This window comes from Epinephelus moara, chromosome 18, assembly GCF_006386435.1.
Source record: "Epinephelus moara isolate mb chromosome 18, YSFRI_EMoa_1.0, whole genome shotgun sequence".
Classification (NCBI taxonomy): domain Eukaryota; kingdom Metazoa; phylum Chordata; class Actinopteri; order Perciformes; family Serranidae; genus Epinephelus; species Epinephelus moara.
Window position 1 is genome coordinate 34,504,573 of NC_065523.1, and position 9,227 is coordinate 34,513,799.

The following is a 9,227-nucleotide window of genomic DNA, read 5'->3' on the forward strand; positions in this document are numbered from 1 at the left end:
TTTGAAAGTACCATATTTTGATTGATTTGATGTGATCCTAATTTCTTTCTTTTTTTCCTGCAAAAACTGATAAGTAAATGGTGATTTCTTCACAGTATTCTAATTTTTTGAATTCCTGTTTTCGTGGGTTTTATGAGCTGGAAGCCCAAATTATGTAAAAAATAAACAAATAAATACTTGAAATCGTTTAAATTGTGGGCCCTGAATCTATAATCTATGAAAGTTTAACTTTTTGAATGGAATTATGGAAATGAAACAACTTTTCCATGATATTCTAATTTTTTGGAAAGGGTCTGTATATCCCTAGATCTTACACCCTGGACCTTTAAGCAGTAACAAACGTACATTCCTGACATTAAAAAGTTGTTGATTCTCCTTAAATCGAAACAGGTCAAAACCAACATCTAAAATCTTTTGGAAAAGTAATAAATGGTTCTGCCTTTACATACAGTGTCAAACTGCCTTGTGTTGATTTGTTTGAAAATGAAGACACTAGAGTCTCATTAATTTTTAGTGTTTTGCCATTGTTGCCATTATTGCTGCTGCTCTATCGCTTTTATTTATTTATTGTATCTCTGCACTTCTGTCTTGTTTTCTATATCTGTATTTAAAGGTCCAGTGTGTAGGGTTTAGGGGGATGTGTTGCATAAATGGAATATAATAAATATAATATACTAAGTATTTTTTCTTTAGTGTGTAATTACCTGAATTTAAGATTCATTTTATTTTTGTTACCTTAGAATGAGCTGTTTATACCTGCAAGGGAGGCGGGTCCTCGTCGAAGGAGATCACCATGTTGCAACACCTTTTTGCAGTATCCCATGACAGACAAACCAAACACTGGCTCCAGTGTCATGTTTTTTGCATTTTCATGTTGGCCACCATCATTAGCAGCCCCACGGTGACGAGCCAAACAGCTTCAGAAAAACAGAGTTTAAACGTGAAACTGCTTTATTCAGTGTTTTTACCGGTTTAAATCACCTGATCGGTTTGTTTTGGAGAAAAAGACTTCTGTGGATAATTTGGCTCCAGATAAAAACCTCCTGAACGTCTGGATATTATGTTATCAGAGACAAAATGTGAACAATGATTAGCATGTGGTGGGCAAGCCACCCATATCTGACAGGCAAAACAGTGAAGGAAGAACACTGATTTATTAAAGGAAAGTGTTTTTACCAGTTTAACCACCTGGTCTGTTTGTTTTGGAGAGATCTCTGCGGATAATTCGGCTCCTGATAAAAACATTCTGAACGATGAATACTGAGGGAAACCTAACCAGGAGAACTTTCAGCTGGCTGCAATCCCCAATCTTTGTCACTAGATGTCACTAAATCCCACAAAATTTTCCACACTGTTCCTTTAAGCAGCTTCGAAATTATTTTTAAAAAAGCTAAAATTGATCTATAAAGTGAAGCAATCAGTCAGGAAGCAGTGGGTTAAATTTATATTAACACTACCACAGATGGGGTATTACGTCCAACTCCATACAATAATTGTGGGATTTCTATTGCATCCACTTCACAGTTGCTTTGCCTTTGCCTTTGCAAGTCAAATCAAACCAACGCTCCAGGGACGCTCTGCGTACCTCCACCTGCTGCAATCAGCTACTCTTGTTTTCAAGGCTCATCTCAAACAAGCCTTTTATGTTCTTTAAATTCATGGTCTTGAGTGCAGCCTTCAGACATGCACAACATATGTTATTTTCAAATTTACATACTGCACTCGTAGTCACTTCAGCATTCGTATATATCGACTGTTTCCTCTTTGCAATTTTATACATGATGCAACCACTCAATAATGTGGTTTGAGAAATGAACAACCTGCAACCTCCAACTGTTCCAACCTTCCTACATTCCATGCATGAGTTGTACTGTTTGTTGGTTTCATGCCTCGGTGCGTCTTAATGATTATTCTCCACTGTTGTGTGAGACGTGATGTTAAATACAGATTGTCCATTTCACTGTCTGTAATTTCTAAAAACACTGGCTCTCCCCATCACACAAGTAATCCTTAGTGGAAAGTGCCTGTCGGGGTGTTTGTGCCCATGTAAACAAATCATCTAATTTATTATCCAGATGGAAAACTCACACTGCGAGATATTTTTGAACTAATTGAGCGTCAGTGTGTTTCTGTGAATTCCCCGGAGGATTTTTAAGATTTGAGAGGTTTGATAAAAGATTTGAAAAGACAGGATTTCTGTGCAGTGCCACCAAACTGATGCTGAATCAGGTCAAAACCATCTTGCTGTGCCTAATAGTGTCTTTGATGATGCCTCTCAGTCTGCAGTGTTATTAATAATATTATGCCTGGTGTCTGTTCAGCTCGTGTCAGGGCTTTTTTTGGGCTTTTTGATAGTGATGTGGCATTATTCTGTTGGAAATGAAAGCTTTTTAACTTTATTGGCGATGTTTTCTTACATGACATTCAGATTTTTTTTCACAGTATGCATTGGTATCTGTCTATTTTCATGTTGTTGTTTGTATAAATACTGTATGTCCATGTCCTGTATGGTGTTGTATTGTTCTGCATAATGTGCCGTGTACAAACCTCAAATCTTTATTAAAGTCCTAATTTTCAGATGTAAAGGATGTGATTCTTTTTTCCTCTAAAGTAGCTTCAGAAAAGAAGCGCAGTGAATGAAGGTGAGATTCTTTTATTCAAGGACACACACACGCATGCACACACACACATTCAGTCACACACACTTGTAATTCAAGTGCAGCCGTAACAAAACCTGCTGCGAGAGCAAACCCTCCCACACTAAGAGTGCTCTCCAGACTCCACAAGAAAACGACTTATTTCTTCAATGACAGAGACGAAGTATACGTCTTTCTTTCATTCTCCTCCCGAGCAAATTAAAGGGGAGAGTTCAAGGAGAAAAAGCCTGGAGCCTTCTCCCTCGGGTGCAGCAGGTGTAGATGTAAGTTAAGAGTAAATTGAAGATTTGGACGACTCAGTGAGTCATTTGTTGTGTCTCAGCTACTCATCTAGTTGTGAAGGGAAAAAACTGGTGGAATTTCAGTAGCAGGTGTTATTTAGAGGAATTCACACTCAATGAAAGTCTTCAATGGACACCACAACACAGTACGATGAAAACACATAAAGCACACTGTAGATGAAACAGCCAATAGTGTCATGTAATAGTTGGGATGCTCTCCAGATTTTTAAAAAATCAGCTGACTAAACACATTTATGCCCGGTTCAACCCACTACTGTTATTCAAATATTGGAAGTTGGTTCATCAAGATAAGCAGTAGGTGGCGCTTATTCTCCAGTCAGGTGTCACTGCAGGAGAAAAGAGTAAAACAAGATTACATAATTAAAAAAGTGCCAGCCAACCCCCAAACGAAGAAAAAAAATAACAGATAGTAATGTAGAGCACACTGGAGAATGGAAATAGAGAGTTTTGAATAACTAATATTACAGCTCTGTGCTCTTGGAGGGGTTCTGGTAACAGCACTGTGTGTATATATAAGTGTGTTAAAAGCCTCCAGCAATGACAAAGAAAGCTTGCAGTGACCTGTGTCAGTGGTTCCCAACTGGTCCAGCCAAAGGGTCCAGATTTCTCCTCAGTCATTAGTTCAAGGTCCACACAGTTTAATAGATTCAGCGTCATACTTGCATTTGATCATGTCATCAAGTGGCTGTCCATTAGTCACTCACTCTACAGCAGGAAATGGCATAAAATAATAAAAGCTCTGTGCCGGAAATTCACTGTGATTGATTATGTTTCACATAAACCTGATGCATTTTCGAGTCACTTGCGGTCCATTCTGAATGGACCCACGACGCACTTTTGGACCGTGACCCACCAGTTTGGAGCCACTGACCAATGCAATGGTGATATATAAACTTTTCCACCTTTCTCTACTTGTACAAACCTGGTGCGATATTTTGAGATTTTTTTATTTTTGCTGTTTCCACTCTGGTTTTTTTTTTTGTTTTTTGTGGTAATTTTTTTTTGTTTTTCGTGGTAATTTTTTTATTTTTCTGTTTTTCGTGGTATTTTTTTTCTGTTTTTCGGAGTAAATTTTTTTGTGTTTTTCGTGGTATTTTTTTCTGTTTTTCAGAGTAATTTTTTTATTTTTCTGTTTTTCGTGGTAATTTTTTTTCTGTTTTTCATGGAAGCAAACATGACCAGCTTGTTTAGTTTAATCCAGTTTCACTTTGTTTTGGGTTTGAGACACTGGGAGATACTCTTGTCTTTAAGTTATATAGATGGTGTTATCATTAGTTTGTAGACTTTACGCAGGCACCTTAAGACTTTGCGGTTGTTCAGACGACAAGCCCATTCAGATCTGTTGGACATTGCAGTGTTTCTCCAGAATCAGTTGGACACATAACCCAAAACAAAGTAAAACTGGATTAAACTAAACAAGCATTATATCGAGCTCTCAAGAAAGGAATGAAAGCGTCTGTTGTTCTATTGCTCTCTCTCTTTTTCACACGAAAAACGGAAAAAAATTACCACAAAAAACAGAAAAAATTACAGTGAAAAACAGAAAAATAAAAAAATACTCAGAAAAACAGAAAAAATTACAGCGAAAAACAGAAAAGTAAAAAAATACTCAGAAAAACAGAAAAAATTACAGCGAAAAACAGAAAAGTAAAAAAATTACTCCGAAAAACAGAAAAAATTACTCAATAAAACAGATTTTTTTTTTATTTGTCAAGTGAATGCAATACGCTTCCGTAGATGGATACATTTTCTATGCAGTCTGTTTTTCTTGGCATTTTTTTAAGTCAATCCCTTAAAACATAATTGAAATGCTGATTTTAAATGAATTGTAGATTAGCTTAGCATAAAGACTGGGACCGGGAAAACAGCTAGCCTGGCTCTGTCCAAAGGGAACAAAGGTCCACCTCCTTTTCACCTCTAGAGTTCACTGATGTGTGGTTTGTTTGATCTGCACAAAAACGACCATGTTGTTCAGCGCTGATCTGTCTTAAATTCAGTTGTATGTTCAGTCTTTGGCTGGTTCAACCTGTCGCATTCAGTTCAGTACAAAACAGCTCACTCTCATTGAAATGACAGCCATATAGGTTGACTGTGCTGCCAGCTCATTACAACCCTTAGTTATGTTTATCGTAAGGTGGCGCTCTGATAAAATGTAGTAAGTTATACAGGAGCAGAGGAGGAAGTTAGGTTATGTGGTATAAAGATTAAATCCCTGTAGGGCTGGCGGGAGCGGTGGTGGATGGGTCAAACAAGAACAGGACTTTCACCCAGGAAATCAGTGCTCATGGCCCAAAGTCAACGTTGACTTTTTTATATAACACTGTAGCGTAGTACACGTAGCTTATTTCATATTTTTCCCATATTGAATTCACGACACACTAAGCCAACAGTTGGTCAATGCGGAACTGTCGGAGAACATCTGTTGCCCTCATCTGTGCAGTGTGTCCCACACTGTTGCTCCATCTGCTTTTTTTTTGGCGGATTTAGCATACTGAATCAGTGACAGCAGAGCCCATCAGTCAATAAAATCACTCTGATTGGCAATTCAGCTCAGCGCACAACAAGAGAAACAGAAGTGAGGAAAGTAAACAGTGTGTTGAAGTCAAGAGGGAATGAGACCAAAACAAACTCGTCACATGAGGTAAGATTATTTTTCTTTTGCCACTGAGGTCTTTAGCATAACGGTTTAATGATGGTTTGTGTTATTGTTCCCCAGCACACTGTAAATATGCTCTGTTCTTTCAACATTTGATTGTGTTGGTAATATGCTAAGTGGCTAACTAGCGTCATGACAGGTTTCAGTTTCCCCTTTTTGAATGCCGATTACAGACTACTGCCATCTGCTGGTATGGAGACTTATGTCCTGTCACATAGACGCAGAACATTCGTGCTGGTTGGGCTTCGGCTGTAGTCTTTGTGGTGTATTCATGAGCAACGTTTTGGCTAGGACACTGGCAACATGAGGTGACGCAACAGTAGGCTTCCTTTGCCACTTGTTCTATGAAGTCGGCTCTTGTATCTGGGTCTTTAGTGACAAAACTATTTATTTAAACCAAAAACCATGATGTTTTGTTATCCTGTTGAGAAAGCATTGGAACAAAACTGTCTTTAGCAGCAGTGAACATAGGGTTAATGGCTCAACAGCTCATTACATATGACAGTTATTTCATTGTGAGTATTTCTGAGGCTTTTGTAGTCTTTTAATATGCTTTTGAGGTTAGCTCATGTACTGAACACTTCTAGTGGGTGTATTTCTTAACTCTGGACAGAGCCAGGCTAGATGTCTAATTTTTATGCTAAGCTAAGCTAACTGGCTACCATAGCTGAAGTCTTATATTCAAAGTATAAGATAGAAGAGCGGTATCAATCTTCTCATGTAAGTCATAGCAAGAAATTTATGAGTATTTCTCAAACTGTTGGAAGAGTTCCTTTAAAATTACATTTTCAATTTATGTCTTACATGAATTCCAATATGATGAAAAAGTCTATTACTTGGGATTGCATTACATGTGTTTATCTTATTGTATCTCCCTGCGAGCCATTACTGTGTAATATCCATGTCTCCATTTTGTGTATATTAAAGTAGACACATTCAATTCTCACTCTGCCTCCATTCTCCCCACCTCTCTGTCATCCTCTGTTCTCACCCTCCTCCTCCCATCTTCTCACTCCCCCTCTCCTCCTCTCAGTGACATTTCCACAAAGATCCCCTGTCCTCCTCCGCTCCTTGTCTACTGTCGCCTGCTCTTTACTCAGTCCCTGCATTCCTTATGTCCCAATTCTTCAGCCAAGACACCCTCAACTCGTCTCCTGACAAAGAAAGAGACACAGTCACATCACGAGGCTCTGACTTTTCAAGGCTGCTGTCATGAAACTGTCATTTTTTTTACAGATATGATGGGAAAATGTGGGGGAAAATGAAATACAAATAGCTTGTATGAGAGGAGGCTTTAAAAACAATCCATTTATCTTGCTACATCGCCTCAAGACAAAAGTCATGCAACATCATGTTTTTATTCTGATTTTCTCTTGGGCCTCTGTACATACGCACAATAGTGACGATTTGACAAGCCTTTAAGGGGATAGTTCAGACTTAGGTGAGGTTTTGCAATAACAACCAGATGAGCAGAGGAGTAGTAACATTTCAGGTTTATTAAAACGTGATGTACTTTAGCCGGGCAGCCAGCAGCTGAGAGGATAGAGTAGGCGTGTCACAGTGGGCACTGTCAACCTGCCATACATGCCACTCTCTCAGTTAACCCAGTAAATTTCCACTGACCCTGCCTCTCCACCACACCTACCTGCCAGCCTATCACCTGTCCACACATGTCCCACTCCTGCCAGTCCACCACACCCACCTCATCTAGCCAACTGCTCTCACCTGTGGATCATCACCTCCTGCCAGTATAAAGACTCCTGCTTCACACACTCTCTTTGCCAGATTGTTCTTTGTCATTTATGCAAGACTTTCCAGCATTTGTTCCCAGACTGAATCCTCGTTGCCCACCCGGCCTGCTCCTGACTCTCCTGTTTCATCTGTTCCCTGGTAAACCACTCAGCCTTCTGTCCCAGACCAAGAGTTCTGCTTCCATGTTCCTGGTTTCTGTTTGCAGTAAGTGCAGATAAGTGGCTTCATTAAACACTATTCGAAACTTTACTTCTTGTCTGTGGTGCTGCATCTGGGTAGTATTACAGGGCCATAATCGCCGATATCAATACAATAGCCTACTTTTTATCATTAAAAGCGGTGAATGTTATTTATAGTGTGTCATCATTTATGAGGTGAATAATCAGTTTGCTTACGTAACAGCAAATGATGACCCATTACAGTTTGAAAACGCAACATTAACAAATGCTGAAGCTCTAATTTGACTAAAATATTCATTTCACTAGACTGCTTTATTCATGAATATTCCTTGTCTGAGCCTCTCTGAACAGACTCTGCCAGTGACCTCTGTCTCTGTGTCAGAGGTCTGGATACTGAGGCTTCTTCCTCCTCAGTTTTCAATAAGCCATCACTAGTGTCGGATTAAAGTAGTTGGCCTCGAACACACTTTGTGCATTGGGCGCCTGCGGACAGCTACGCAGACACGCACGCAGTTTTATTCATAGTACAATTGACTTATGGCTAAGCCCCGCCCTCAAACGCGATGAGCCAATCACAGTGCGTATAGCCATTCCCATACACTCGGACATTCTCTGCCTGGACGTCCATTGAAATGCATTACAGAAAGTCAGTTTTGTTCGGTTTAATGAGCTTTTTCTGAGATTTGAAGTTTAAAAATGGTCAAACGGTGTGCATGGGGTACATGCAACTCTGACACAAGGTATCCTGAGAGGCTGGGCGACCAGGTGTATTTTTTACACTTTAAACCACATCTCAACCGAGAAAAGTGTCTCCTTTGGATAAAGTTGTGTGGTAACGTTAGACCACAACATCAACTCAACGTGAATAAGATTAACAATGATGTCTACATCTGTTCTAAGGTAAGTCAACATTGTGTTTGAGGCAACATATTGTCACTTTGCTGGAAAGAAATATAAAGTTATCTTTAACATCTCTAGCTAACGTTAGCTAAAGTTAGCCTAACGTTAGCTCCTAGCTGCGTTGTTCATCATGTCACCTTGTTTGCTGGGAGTTCATTAGCCTATTTTGTTCTAGTTTTGTACTTTGGTGATCGTACATCATTGTTAGCTGTTGTCCAAAGGGCTCTAGTTAAGCTAACGTTAACTTCTGGAGCTTAGCTTCATTAACTTATCTGTAATGGCAGAGATAACAAAGGTTGGCAAACGTTATGCTGAATGATTCAGTGTAAATACTGTAGCACCAAACTAACGGAGAGACACTCTTGGTAAAGATGGTAAAAAGGCCGTTATCCTTTTCTCATATTCTGAGCCAAAAACCTTAACTTCAGTGGCACTTTAACTTGTTGTCTTTGATGGTGACGGCAACCAGATGCGGTTCACAAGCGTACACTGTGACCTGTAAATTTTGGCTTGTAATTTAAGCTTTTCATCGACCTTCTCAACAATAAAATGATGAATATATCCCTCCAATGCGTAGTTTAGGCCCTTTTGGTTACTTCTCAATTACATCTGATCATTATGTCCCCAAAAATCATCAATTGCCTCCTGTGAAATGCCGTGTACTGTGACACCTGGCATAGCGCCGGGCACTGAATGTTGATAGTTTGTCCGAGTGAGTGGAGGGGGGCGTGGCTTAGCCATAGGTCAATTGGGAGTCAGGCATCAGCTCCCAGCATTAAAC